We start from the raw sequence: 15,648 nt of genomic DNA, 5'->3' as shown, positions 1-15,648 counted from the left end.
GATCCATTTTGAAGATCGGAAAAGTCGAGCTGTAACGACTTGATAAACAAAGCGCTCTTGGGAGGCACCCCTTGCTTATCCTTTTTATTTATTTATTTTCTTTCAAATTATTTTCAGTCTTAAGATATTATTCCTGTACTAACCAACTAAGTGCCATACTTGCGCTTAGTGCTCACAGTTTTGTTTAATGTGTTTTTAGGCAATATTATGCCAAGTTCAGGAGCATCAGCTAGCTTACCTGTACGCAGGAGGAGGACTCCTGTAGTATATTCATCAGGGAGCAGTGCCGGCCAGCACATGCCGTCTACAGGGCAACTAGGCCCCAGAAGATTGGTACTACAGAGCATCGAGGAAGATATCAGCACAGCGCCACCATCTCCCCCGGTCAGACGATCCAGACGTCTAGCCAGGAGACCGGCCGAGCATTCGCCACTGTCAGATTCATATGAGCCGCCGATATCTATCCACAATGGAGCTACACTGAGCGACCCAGATGTTGCGTGGGCATTACTTAGGGATCAGCGGAGCCTTTATACAGCTCTGCGAGCATACTTCCGTCGTGAAGAGATGCCTCGTTCTACCCTAGGCCCATCATCGTATACGCTAGTGCCTCGTGATCAGTCGACACGACGGTCTACGCCTGGGCAGTCTACGCCAGCATCGGTTCACTCTGTTGCTATGCCACCACATGCTACTGCTACGCCTACTATGCCGCCTGCCCCAGTTGAAGAGCCGACTCCAGCTACAGCATTGCCAGACGGTTGTCATCTAGTGACCATTCCGATTTCAGTGGAGCCGCCAACGGCCCAGGTTTTTGAGATCACGGGAACCATACCCGATGAGGATCCTCTCGCAGACCTATCTCACCTGGAGTTACCATCAGACTTATGTCTAGATTCTTTGTTGGGACCTGATTTGGATACGGGAGACACGTTTGAGCGCATGCCGAACTTGGACTTGGATGAGGAAGATTTCAGATATCTTTTAGAGACTACACACCAGGATAGTATCCTCTAGACTACCTTTATTTTATTTTTATGTTTCAGTTTTTATCTTTTGAAAAGTATTGTATTGAAAAGTTGTTATATAGTGGAAATGCTGCCTTTCTCTTTGTTTTTCATGCAGAATTATTATACAAGAGACTGGTGTGTAGGAGATGGACCCTAGGAGGCCAACACTAGGAAAGTAACACGACCATAGGGAAGTAATTGTTCCTCAACCTATTTCAATTATAACACACTAAAATCTCTAAGTGTGGGGTTACCCCCGCAACCAACTTAGAATTTTAGGAGTCATGTCCTTAATTTATAAAGTATTAATATTCTTCTAAGAGAACATTAGGGACAATGTTCTTCTAAGTGTGGGGTAATGGGTAAGGTTTTTAAGGTCGAAATTTCAAGACAAGTAACCATAAAACGCCAAGTTTTTGAAAAATTCTTTTGTCCAAAAGTAATTAAGCCATGGATATTGGGTAATTTTGAAAAATTCTTACTTTGTTTTTGCCCAAAAGATCAAATAAAATTGCTAGAAATCGGTTTTCGGAACATTTATTAGAACGGAACGATTAAGCTAGAGCTAATGTTTTGTGTCAAAAGATTTCTTTTAAGAAAGTATGTTAAAGGCTACGCATGATCAAGCACGACCCCTACTCTTAAAAAGTGAGGACTTTGGACCCAAAGTATCTGTACGACCCATCAAATCGGCAGTACTTTGTTATTTCAATTGATGAGCGTGCCGGTGTACGGTTCAAGTTAGAACTTGGTTCAGACATACGTTTCGAGGCCAATGGTTAGTGAGCGCCATACGTGGTGCAGGTGCGATACTCCTTCCGAAATCATTCCGAATAGAGAAGACAATAAACCATCCGTTTCCGTTTCCACTCCACGTAATGTCAACCAGACCAACTCACGACAAGAGTTGATGAATCAGAAATATTCACCCCAAATTCACTCCCAAATACACCATACACCATTTCATTCCCCTTTCCATTTACACCAAAGATTCAGAGATCAATGAAGAGATAGATCGATAAAATTCGCTTCAAAAGCACTAGTCTAAAGATTCTGAAACCCTGATTGTTTTTGATAGGTCAAAGACCTATTTTCTGTGGATTATCACCTCCTCTCTGGGCACCAGGAACAAAAGACAAAAGTTATGAAGAAAGGGTATGCTTAAAAAAAAAAAATATTTTGAAGAGCAAAGTCTCTAATAAGGCAAAAGAAACCCGAGGAAATGCCCTGAAGAAGAATGATGGAAGAGCAAAAGAAAAATTCTAGACAAAGTCTTAGCAAAATCCGCCTCTTCCAAAGAAAAACCTCTACGGAATTCTCAGCCATTATCTATCCAAAATGGATACTCTGAAGAATCAAAGTCTATCAATTCTCTCAAAAAAAATCGAAAGATCTGGATCCCTTTCACCAACATTCATAAATTTCCAACCAAACCCTTTAACCCGTCTTCCTCTTGAAAGAATGCCTAGGAAAGGAGATCAGTGCCGTCCTCATCTAACCGGTGGAGATATCGATGCTTTACCAAGCCTATGATGCGAACTGTTACACGACTGGCTTCTGAGTGACAATACAAGTAGAATAGGACACCCTAAACACTTGAGTGATATGAGTGATCCGTCTGTGAGGAGCCTGATCATGTATACTCTACATCTGAGAGTTGGAAAGTACGCCTTTTCCACTATGGACGAAACTGAAATCTGAAAGACCAAATCATCGAAGTTCGAAACTTTTTCTAATACTTTTGAAAGATGAAACGACTTCCGATGAAGGCATAATAAAAAGATCTACGGGTGGGGCGAAGAAGAATCCATTAGGAAGATCCCGATATTCCCGCTTTCTTGCTTGAGGACAAGCAAAGCTAAGTGTGGGGTATTTGATATCGGGCAAAAAGTCACGTTTTTACCCCCTAAATCAAGGCCTAAAACAATAAAGATTAAAACTTTGTCGGAAAAATTATCGTTTTTTTTGGTTGGTTTTGTAGATCAAGTAATTACAAAGGCGATGCAAAAAGAATCAAGAGAAACGGAGCTAAAACGAAGAATCTAGAGCGAAAACGGTGAAAGTCAAGAAATCAAGTTACGATCCAGGAAACAAGGGCTGACCAGGCACGGATCCGGCTTGCCATACGGCTTGCCATCCGGCTTGCCGTATGGGTCCGGCCTGCCAAATCCGCCCCACCATGCGACGTGCCAACCCGGATCCGGCTTGCCAAATCCGGCTTGCCATCCGGCTTGCCGTCCGGCTTGCCGGCCAGATTTGGCTGAATTTTGAGCCTATTTAAAGGGGCTCCCTCCACTCATTTTCAACACACTCAACTTACAAAACAATTCATATTTTTAATTTTCTTAGGTAGTTTTTAGTAGTAGTTAGTTAGTTTCTACTTTTCGGAGGATAATCCGAGTCCCTCGGATCCCGGGGCAGATTAAGTTCGGCTTTTCAGGCTTTTATCCGGTACACCTATCTTTTGTATTAAACATGTATCCTTACTTTTATTGTTTAATAAAGCGTTCTGATATTGCCATGACTGCTTAATTTATCTGTATGTTGCCATGATAGAAGTTTGGGTTAGTGTAATTATGTTAATATAGTACGGTTATTGTTATACTGCTGAACTAGGAAGTCTGATAGATTTGTATGCTGGTATCTTAAGGATTGACCAACTTAGGTTGTGATCAGGACTTGTCCACCCATATGAAATTAGCTACTTCATAGGATTAAGACCCCTGGTTATACTGTATCTGAAGATTCTATGAACTCGGTATGGCCGGAGTTCCCGAGAGGCATCCAATGCGCTTTTAGGACACGGAACCTAGGAATTAAGACATGAATGACCTAGTATGCCTATTGACTGTTCCGAAGAGACCTCTTAGGAGCTGTTAAGATCTAGTTAGTGCCTTTACTGTATGACCCAAGCCTATTGCATGTTCTTGTCTGATTGTTGCCTTAGGACTTAGTCATATCAACTGTTTAGGTACTCGTTAGGTTTCTATCTGCTTTACTATCAGCCTGTTAACTATAATGCTGTATAATGTTTGTTTTGTTGTGATCTCACTAGTATGAAGTAACGGTAGTTAGTTATCATCTAAGGTTTTGCCAACTTAAACCAACGGACTCCTTCTGTTTGTGATCAGTGTTCAATCAACACGGCACGCTGTTATTCAGTTATCTAAACTGATAACGGGGGTTAGGATTAGAGCTCAACCCACTAACAGACCTAGTGCCTTACTTAGGATAACCTCCGAGGTATTGTACGCTTCAGTTATACGACCAAGTGACATACTTCTCACTGCTCAAAGAGAACTCCGAGAGTCAGAGACAAGTAGGTCTGTGTAATTGGCTCATCCAACCAGAACTACACCAGTCCAAACATAGCCTTAACATAAGCATAATTACCTCAACCTAACCCAATACTAATATCTTGGTCAACATTTCCCTGATCTGCATACTCCGGATATCCTCCCACCTTGTTTACTTTTCCGCATTTAGGGCCTTTAGTTAAAACCAACTACTATCTTTAATCCAGGTAATTTAAATAAAAGACAATTATCCACTTGATCTTCAATTCGTTAATCAGCATAAAAATTCGACACTAGGTTAACTTACACTTCTACACCTTAGAAAGTAAAGTAATTTAGGCCCCGCAAAATATAAATAAACGAAGACACTGTGTGCTGCCGAATCGGACACCCTGCGACCTAACGACACCGCAGAAATAAAACCGTCCGTTAGTAGCATATCATCTGTTATGCTATGTTTTGAGGTAGTTTATGCATGACCTGATAAAACTGTACAGAGTTTAAGTGATGTGTATTCCCATTTCCTTGGACCGACAAGACACACGTCGTGGCTCTTAAGGATTGGAATATTGTAGTAGTGTCATTGTTTATTGATACATGACTCAGACATTGTAGGCTGCTGCCCGATATACCTAGTTTGTAGGTCGTGTATGAAGTTGATCTTGCTGTATTGATGTACGTGACCGGTCTAGATAAGTGAGACCTTAGTAAGACCTTGGGGGAATTTTTTCCCTTCTATAAACTCATATGAGTTTGTGGTGACCTTTTGAAGGTAGACTTTAAAAGTTAGACTTGAGTGGAGCTTTCCATGTTGTCTTGATAGGACAACTCCATTTTGTTGCCATGCGATGAGTAAGACTAACCTTACAGTACCGTTACTGGATTTTGGGTAGTGGTGCAGGAACTGTAGCGTCGTCCTAAGAAGCGTGTGCCGCCTATGGACCTATGTGACCCATAAATATAGGTGTGGGGGACGTTATTTTACTGGTTTCTTTGTAAGTTAGAAGAAACATTGACCTGAATAGGAATTCGTGTCGCTTTAGATTATGATGAGTCTTGGTAATATCCGTAGACATGATTAGAGCTGTTATCAGAATACGATTAAGATAGAATTATTAATCAGGTAGTTCGATAACGACCTTGTGATCATTATGACCTTCGAGAATTCAAATAGTAATTTCAGGAAAAATAATGATGTTGCGAAAGAAGATATAATATAATTGAGATTGAACCAGGATCGAGTTTAGGTGTTTACTTTCTAGACTTTGTGGACTTGATAGTCTTGGATAGTAAAATGTATTGGTTTGAGATCTATTTATTATTATTGGGTTATAACTGCCAATGACTAGAGAAAACAGAATTTGATGGATTAGTGAGCTCGATTAGGATCTTGCTCCGAAATACTCGAAATGAAAGTGTGAATGTAAATGATGTATTACGCCTGGCCATCGGGAATACATTGTGGTAAATCATAAGTAGTTTCGGGAGTCGTAGAAAATATAGTTATTGATGGAGCAAACGTGATTGACAATTTATTGTGATTTTCGGAAGATTTTCATCGAAAGTTGACATTTCTGACTTGGTGCTGACGGATGTAATGTACCTAGACTGTGTAATTATTGATTAAATAGGTTTGAATTGTAGATTCTGACGGAATTTTAATCGAATTTTGACATTTATGAAGTAACTTTAGCGATGTTGGGCAAATGAATTAAGGTTACTTGCGGGAAATAACCAGTAGAAGATTACTTCCGGTATAGGATGACGGTTATTCTATACTCGGGATCCGTAATGTAGTGATTAGATTTGACTTGAAAATGTGTTTGTAAGCGGTTATATAATGGATGAGTGGACCAGAAATGCGATTTATTCATTGAATTAGTGTGTGAATATCGACACGATTGAGCGAATTTCGATGAAATTTTTTAATATCAAGATTGAAACAGGTATTAAATTACGGAATTTGGGTAACTTAGTGTAATCTGAGTTGACTTAGGAATATTGTAGTGATAAAATTAGCTAAGTTTGTGTGTTCTAAGGTAAATGATAGCCATTAATCAGTGTTTTAGACTGAGTTGATTTGGGAAATTCGATGAATATGACTCGGGGATAACCCCAAATCATGATTGACAGATATCATGTAGTGGGTCATTAGTGGTGACTCGAGAGTTAGTGTGTAAACCTAGACCAGAGTGTGTGGGGAATGTTCCGGGTATCGTGAATTGTAAGTAAACTTGCAGAAGTTTTGACCATTGGGTGGTAATCTTAGCGGACATTGTGTTTGACTTTTGAACCATGAGTTTACTCTTGACAGACGAAAAATGGACCAAACTTTGTAACGTTTGTGGTTGTAGCACATGTTGTGACTTAGGTCTGATTGTGACCCGTTGTGGTGGTTTGTAGTACCCATGACTTTTGTTGACTTTGACTGACTAGATTCCGAGGACGGAATCTCTTTAAGGAGAGTAGATTTGTAACATCCTGACGACGGACTTAGGTGAAATTCACCTTTTAGACCTTAGGATTTATAATGTGCGTTTTATATGTTTTTATTTCAATTATATGATTATAATTATTTACTGTTTAGTTAAGACCAGTTCGTGGCAAAAGTCACAGAACTGGTTCGTTTGTTAAATTTGGACTTCATTATGATCGCCTAACGAGATACGTAAGATTTCAGATAACAGTTTAACACCCGTGTGTTATCGGGTATGTATTTTATCACTTATCTAAATAACAACTAATCAGACTTCTTTTATTTTTTCCTTGATTCGTGACTTCTTTCTCCCTCTCCCTCTCTTGTTCACGACACACACACACATCCACAAACCCTATCCAAAATTGATGAAGTTTATGTTGAAATCGAAGCCCCAAATCCGAAATTGTGCATCTCTAACATCTAACAATCAGGTTTGTTCTCTTATTTTCGTTTTGATTCTTGATAATTTAGGGTTCTTGATAAAAGTTAGACAAATTGCAATTTGTGGCTTGAATCTTGTATTTTGGGTTGTTAATTGTTTGATATATGTTAGATTAGGGTTCTATAATTAATTGTGGACTTGTAATTAGCCAAAAAAAATTTAGGTCGAACCTGGATGTAGCTGCAGCTCACGAATACCACTGTTTATGTTCAATTTCCAGCAGTGGCATACGGTCGCCTGCTGCCACCAGCCACCACCCACTTCCACCACCGACCACCTGCTACCACCACCCCTGCCCTTCCCCCTGTTTTTGTTGGTGGGCTGCTACTGCAGCTCACTGTTTCTGTTTCAGTCAGCAAAGCTGCTGCAACTACTGTTTGACTGCTGACCGCTGCTGCTGGCGGCATCCGGCGGCCAGCAATGATGGTTGGTGGTCGGTTTGCGGTGGTTGACTTTTTTGATACTCGGAATGGTTTATTTTTGTTTGTTTGAATTCCGACTTATCTGTATAAATTATATTTGAGTCGTTTTGACCGTGACCCATTTTATTAGTGTTAAATTGGGTTATTAGTTGTAAATGTGGACTTTAGTAAGATATTGTTAGTTTTGGTTCGTGAGCCGAAAATCGTGGCCCATGCCTATGATTCGGGTAATTTAAGATATTTGGGTCGCCCGTTTAGCCCTCGACCCGTTTGGTTGATTTAATCGAATATATACATATGTATACATGTATTGGTGTGCATATATATATATATATATATATATATATATATATATATATATATATATATATATATATATATATATATATACATATGTATATGTGTATATGTATATGTGTATATGTATATGTATACATATGTATATGTGTATATGTATATGTATACATATGTATATGTGTATATGTATAGGGTAGAGATCCACTGAGAACTATTCTACTGTGAGAACCTGAGAACTCAAATTCGAGCAAAAAAGTGACGCGGCCGAACAATTTTGAATGAGTCGAACAAAAATCAAAAGCACAAAATCAATTTTCGTTCTACATTTCTGTTCTACATATATCATGTTCTACATATTTTTGTTCTAATTTCCTAATTTTTGTTCTAATTCCTCCATGTTCTACAAAAAAGTAGAACCTAAAATTGTTCGAATTTCACAAAATTTGTTCGAATTTTCCGTTTTTGTTCGGTTCTACAATTATTTTGTTCGCTTCTACAAAATTGTAGAACGAAAATTAGTTCCAATTGAAGCATTTATGTTCGAATTTCACCTTTTTGTTCGAATTTCACATGTTTTTTTTTTAAATCAAACTTTTTTTTTGATTTAGCCCGATTTAGAGTTTAGGGTTTAGGGTTTTCGGGTTTACTCCGTAAACCCTCAACCCTAAACCCTAAACCCTAAACCCTAAACCCTAAACTCTAAACCGTTCGTGTAAAAAACTCATTCTAAACCCTAAATCTAAACCCTAAACCCTAAAATCTAAACCCTAAATCCTAAAATCTAAACCCTAAAACCCTAAATATAAACCCTAAATCTAAACCCTAACTTAATTTGATGAAAATTGATGTAGAACAAGTGTAGAACAGCATGTTCTATAAGCTGTTCCACATCATGTTCTACATAAAAGCAAACAATGCATCTAAAGACAAAAAGATAAAAATTGCTCGACTATGGCTATTTTTGTTCGGCCGCGTGATTTTTTTTGCTCGAATAGGATAGTTCTCAGGGTTCTCATTCCTAAAATGTTCTCATTTGATCCCTCTATATATATATATATATATATATATATATATATATATATGTATATATATATGTATATATGTATATATGTATATATGTATATATGTATATATGTATATATATACGTGGATACATATATATGTGTGTAAATGTATATTTACAAACGTGACCGCAAGTATGGACCTTTGACCCGTTTGCATAATGTTATGTTAATCGGATCACTCGTTTGGACCATGACCTATTTGGGTGATATTGTATCGTTATAATTATGTTTATAAATATATGAATATATGCATATGTTTATATGTGTATATATATGTTATGTATATATATATGTGTGTATGCATATAGGTATATATATATATATATATATATATATATATATATATATATATATATATATATATATATATATATATATATATATATAGTGGTAGGATCAAGAGGGAAGTAACCATTCGGTGGGAAGCGGGGGGAAGCAAAAACTTTTTTTTTTTTTCGTTTTTTTAAAAAACTTTGTTCACGAACATTATAGATGAGATGAAAATATGAACATTTAGTAGAGACACTTTGTGATAAATGTTTTTATTTTGGCGGGAAAACGCTCGAAAAGTAATATATAACAATTATCGTGTTTTTCGAGCGTATTTTGAGGTTTTAGCTATTGGGGTTTAGATATTAGGGTTTAGATATTAGGGTTTATAGGGTTTAGATATTAGGGTTTAGAAATTTAGGGTTTAGGGTTTAGATTTAAGGTTTAGATTTAGGATTTAGATTGAGTTTTTAACACGAACGGTTTAGAGTTTTAGGGTTTAGGGTTTAGGGTTTTGTTGTTTTGGGTTTATGAAATAAACCCAAAACACCAAACCCTAAACCCTAAACCCTAAAACTCTAAATCGGGCTAAATTTTACTTCACAAAACATGAAAAAAAAACGTTCATATTCTTCACGAACAATATTATATTGAATGTTATTTTTGTCGATCGTTTTCCCGCCTAAATAATAACATTCATCACGAAGTGTCTCTTCTGAATGTTCATATTTTCTTGTGATCTTGATGCCGGAAAAAAAAAAATTTAAAAAAAAACGAAATTTTTTTTTTTTGCTTCCCCCTGCTTCGCCCCGAATGGTTACTTCCCCATTGATCCTGCTCCTATATATATATATATATATATATATATATATATATATATATATATATATATATATATATATATATAGAATAGATAATATTATGTTGTCAGTAATTGGGATACAAATTACTAACTGTGAGTATTGTTCTCAGGTGATTCAGACGAGGTGAAGACTCAGTAATATTAGACCACTGAGTTCTGCTGGTATCGGTGAGTTGTCTTATCTTTATAGATATTGATATATAGTAACAAGTGTAGTTACTGCTCACCTTTATACTTAGTATAGAATGTGATAATCTATGAATGCCTGTTGATTACTGTTATAATGATATGTAGTAGGTTATGCTACAGTATGCCTGATTAGATTGCTTTGTGGTTTTGGTAGCCTTACCAACTTAGAGGGTTATAGTTGGTCCTTGTGCACATAGGAGACGAAGAAGGTCAACTATGACTTGAAATGATGGTCTCTAGTTATTATTACCGGTATACCGAAGTTGACACATTTATGTATCAGATGAGGTATATAGACCGAAGTTGATACAATGTCAGATGGGGTATGTGTGTGACAATATATACCGAAGTTGACACATTTATGTATCAGATGGGGTATATAGACCGAAGTTGATACAGTGTCATATGGGGTATATGTGTGACAATATATACCGAAGTTGACACCGTGTCAGATGGGGTATATGTGTGATAATAATGGAGGGCCATTGATACCACTCTAGCTTGATCCGCTAGTAGTTGTAAGACCTGTCAGGGTCAACGATCCTCTTGAGATTATAGGTGAACAAAAAAACCGGATCCGAAAAAAATCCGAAAAAAAATCCGAAACCGGATCTTGTCAGATCCGGATCTTGTCAGATCCGGATCTTGTCAGAACCGGATCCGGTTCCTGGATCCGATCCGGATCCGACCGGATCTAGCCGTTGCCCCAGAACCGGATTTTTTCCGGATAAAAACCGGATTTTATCCGGATTTTTCAGAACCGGATCTTGTCCGGATTTTTTGGCCTGTTCGAAATTCAAAAAAAAAGAGCCGTTTTGTACCGTTTTTTTTGCAGTTTTTTGAAGTTTTATGGACCATTTTACCCCTTCAAGTGTAGTATAAATAGATGGTATTGGGTTTTGGTTGAAAACACACCATCTAATTCTCTCTATTCTCTCTAAATCTCAAAAAAACTATAATTACACTATAATTACTCACTAAACTCTACTTACTAATCCTATAATGGATAATTCACAAGCATCCGCTTCCGATGCCGCTTCCGTTGCCCAATCTTCACAACGTTATACCAACAACGATATTCGTACGATTAAAAATACGAGTCGTAAAGGCGACGTTTGGTCTAATTTCGACTTGTGCGTGATGACCGATAATCAAGAAAGAGCTCGTTGCAAGAGATGTGGTAAGTTCCTAGGTGTTACGGGTAACTCTACTTTAAGAAAACATCTTGCAAAAAGTTGTTCGGGGGCCGCTCAAGACCCGACACAACCTACACATGGTCGGGATGGTTCGATTTTTGTATACGATCAAGAAGCTCTTCGTCAAGATTTGGCAAGGTTTGTCATTCAACAAGGGCTTCCTTTCAACCACTTCGACAATCCAAAGCTTACGGAGCTAATTCGCAACCGACTACAACCGCGATATGACAATGTAAGTCGTACTACTCTAAGACGTGACGCTTTTAAATTATGGAAAAAAGCTAAAAATGATATAATTGAAGGTTTTCGAACATATAAACATAAAGTTTCTATAACTTGTGATGTTTGGACCGCACCACACGGAACGGCAAATTCTTATTTAGCCGTTACCGCTCATTGGTTCCATCCCGATTCGTGGTTATTAATGAAACGGACTATCGCTTTTAAATTATTTGCTTATCCGCATAATGGTAATAATTTAAGAAAAATTATACAAGACACTTTGACTGAATATAATTTAATCGATAAAGTTTTTACTATTTCGCTAGATAATGCTTCTAATAATACTAGTGCCATGGATATGTTAAAAATACGAATGCAACCGGTTTTAAATGGTGCGTTTATACATACACGTTGTGTTGCTCATATTATAAACTTGGCCGTTCAAGATTGTTTAACTTATTGTAGTTCGTTAAAAGATAAATTTAGAAAATTATTAGTAACGATATATCGTACGAGCAACGAACGACATAAAAACTATAAAAATTTTGTTAAAAATTGTAATGGCACTTGGTTAGGTCCTTATTTTGATAATAATACTAGGTGGAATTCTACTTGTCTTATGTTTGAAAATATATTACGACAAAAAGAAACTTTAATCGGTTTTAATAATAGACTAATTAGAAAGGGATATTCCGAACCGATTGATAACGACGAATGGGATGACTTGGAAGCATTAACAAATTTTTTACAAGTTTTTAAAGAGGCAACGACAAAAGTTTCGGGTGTTTATTACCCAACTAGCTCACTAGTTTTACAACAACTTTATATAATGACGGAAAAAATTAACGAATTTGCGAACTCAAATAATCGTATTTTTAGACAAACCGTTTTTCACATAAGAAAAAAACTAAAAAAATATTTTGGAACAATACCCAAAGTTTTTTTATTTGCGGCCGCACTTGACCTGAAAATCAATTTTAGTGGGGTGGAACTTTTGATGACAACAATATATCAAAATTTGGATTGTATTCATGGTCCCGAAGACGACGAACCCAACTATATAAACAACCAAATATTCGCATTTAATAACACCTTTGAGCAATTATTTTCAATTTATGCAACAACTTATGGTCGACAATCAAACCCAATTGTTGACCAATTTGAGAGCGGATCATCTTCTCGAAGGGCCCGAGACCTTAATATTACTCTTTTTAACCAATTACGTGAAGACGCTTCAAAACGTGCCCGAACATCGGCACCCACAAGCGAGTTGGGAAATTACAAAATTGGAAACTTTGCACTAAATATGAATCCCGAACAATTTCACAACTTTGATGTTTTGGCTTGGTGGAAAACAAAAGAAGACACCTATCCAATATTATCCGCTATGGTTCGTGACTTATTAGCCGTTCAAGCCTCAACCGTAGCTTCCGAATCGGCTTTTTCTCTTAGCCGTCGAATTATTTCGGAAAGAAGGTCAAGACTTACCCCCCAAGCCGTGGAAGTATGCGTATGTTTGAAGGATTATTTGGACGGGGTAGATAGGATACAAGATCAAACGTCATTAGAATGTCCGTTAGATAATGACGTTGAAGAGTTTATAGAGATGGAAGAAATAGAAGCGGGATTATCACCTTCATCAACCGAAGGAAATACCGAGACCGAAGTGGAGGAAGGTGAATATGATCCCATTAACATGGAAGAATATATTGCAAATTACCAACGAACATTTGCGGTTGATGACCCCGAATTTGAAGCAAGTGAAGATTATTTCGAACGACGAAGGCAAGACGAGTAGTCGAGTAATGTATAATGGGTGATGGCAATGCCGAAGCTCAATATACTTTGCTCGTAATACATTATCGGGTGATGGCCATGCCGAAGCTCGAATAATGTATTAACTTTTGTATACTTATAGTTGTAACTTGTATCGTTCAAATAAATGTATTGTTATTGTTATTTATATTATCTTTAGTGGTTAATCATTTGAATAAAAATGTTGTTGTATTATTTATAATTGTTTAAGCGTTATACATTTTGTTTATATTGATTATATTATTGTTGTTCAAAAGTTATAAAAATCGAACCGGTAAAAATATAACCGGTAAAAAACAAATTCCGACAAAGATCTTAGTCCGAAAAAAATCCGGTCGAGATCCGAAAAAAATCCGATTCCGAAAAAAAATCCGAAAAAAACCGACCCCGAGAACCGGATCCGGAACCGGAACTGGATCCGGAAAAATCCGGTTTTTTTTGTCCGGTTTTTTTAAATCCGGATCCGGTCCGGATCCGGTTTTTGTGCACCTATACTTGAGATTATAGCCGTAGTGCTATGTTAATGAATAGTTGTGCAGAACTATTGTTACTTTTGGAGATAGCAGTGTAAACTATGATTAGTTAGTGCCGTTAGTGCCTATAATAGATAGCTAGATGTTGTTATTGCTGTTCTGATATGCATATTTCTGCTTAGTATTGCATGTTATAGCTGTGTAATGCTATGAATTGTGTTATGTTTGACATGAGTATGTTGACCTATGCCTCTGACCAATGCATGAACCCGATAGAGTAGACTTGGTATTATATAGTGATATCTGTAATGGTATCCCATTCACTTAGCGTTGTGCTAATCCTCCACATTTCTACCCTGCAGGTTATATCATTTAGTATGATGGGATGGGAGAAGATAGTTATGTATGGACTATGTTTGACACACTAAAGAACTCTGATGTTTAATATGATAAAGTAAAATTGTTTTTGAACGTAACACTAGTTGGATTGTAATGTATATCAAGAATATGTTTTATATATACTTATACTGCGATGTAATAAATGACTTTCCGCTGTGTATTTTTTAAAAAAAGTATAATAAATGACTTTCCGCTGTGTATTTTTTAAAAAAAGTATGGTATTTCAACAAAGCCAATTAAATGAAAAAATACCAACGGAATCGAACAAAAACGGAATCGAACAAAAACGTCTTCTTCATCGAATGGGCACGAACAACAAATCGTTATGAAATGTTCAAATATGCCAAAAAAGCAACGACACAATCGCGTATAACTTGTCTTTCAAACTGGAAGTAGCTTGCCACGATTCGAACCACTCTATCAAATCCGACCAAGAAGAAAAATCACCGGATATTTATTTCATGTTTTGTCAAACTAGTTTTTAATTATTGCATTATTTATTTCATGTAACTAAATAATTTCAATTTAAAAAAATCACAAACAATATCAACTAGTATGTTTTTTAAACAAACTCACAGATACTATTATTTACCATGAATTAATTCACAAAATATATACAAAAAGGATTCGAACCTTCAACTCTATTTTCAGCTTCAAAGTTCAACCATAAATCAATCTTCATATGAGTCGTAAAAAAATATGAGCTCTCAAGGATAAAAGTACAAGACAATTAGTTCAAATTCTTGTGGACCAAATGATGTAATGGTCAATGATTCCTTCCTGTTTTTTCTCAAAATGTCCATTCTTATATTCTGATAACCTAATAAACAAATTACTCCATCTTAATTTTTATCTGTTTTGATTTTTTATAAAAATAAAAATACACGGAGTAATGTAATAAAGAATATTAGAATATTGAGATGAGTTGACCAAAATTACTTTTCGAAAAGATAAAGTCATCCTACGCTTTACACTTTGACTACTTTTGATTTTTATAATTACCAAATTAAGTTTAAATTGTATCTTATGTACTGTACTCCGTATGGACCGTATTAATTTAAATTCTATAATATATATTAAATCTCTAAAATGATGATTTTATAAATAAATATTTTTAATAAATAAAAATAATTCAAAATTAAATTTTTTTTTTAAAACATCTTTGACAATGTCATTATTTTATGTTAATTCAATTAAAAAATAATACGAAAT

General features: G+C 36.3%; 1 long non-coding RNA gene across 1 annotated transcript; it reads left to right on the top strand.

Moving 5' to 3' along the window:
• The first annotated feature begins 7,080 nt into the window (after window positions 1–7,080).
• On the top strand, window positions 7,081–14,639 carry LOC139874458 (uncharacterized). The gene is made up of 3 exons (XR_011767871.1): window positions 7,081–7,216; window positions 10,253–10,310; window positions 14,400–14,639. It is a non-coding gene; the product is annotated as an uncharacterized lncRNA (long non-coding RNA).
• The last annotated feature ends 1,009 nt before the right edge of the window (window positions 14,640–15,648 follow it).

The sequence above is a fragment of the Rutidosis leptorrhynchoides genome, chromosome 1 (genome assembly GCF_046630445.1).
Source record: "Rutidosis leptorrhynchoides isolate AG116_Rl617_1_P2 chromosome 1, CSIRO_AGI_Rlap_v1, whole genome shotgun sequence".
Classification (NCBI taxonomy): Eukaryota; Viridiplantae; Streptophyta; class Magnoliopsida; order Asterales; family Asteraceae; genus Rutidosis; species Rutidosis leptorrhynchoides.
The sequence above is the reverse complement of the archived record's forward strand: the minus strand, read 5'-3'. Positions and strand labels throughout refer to the sequence as shown.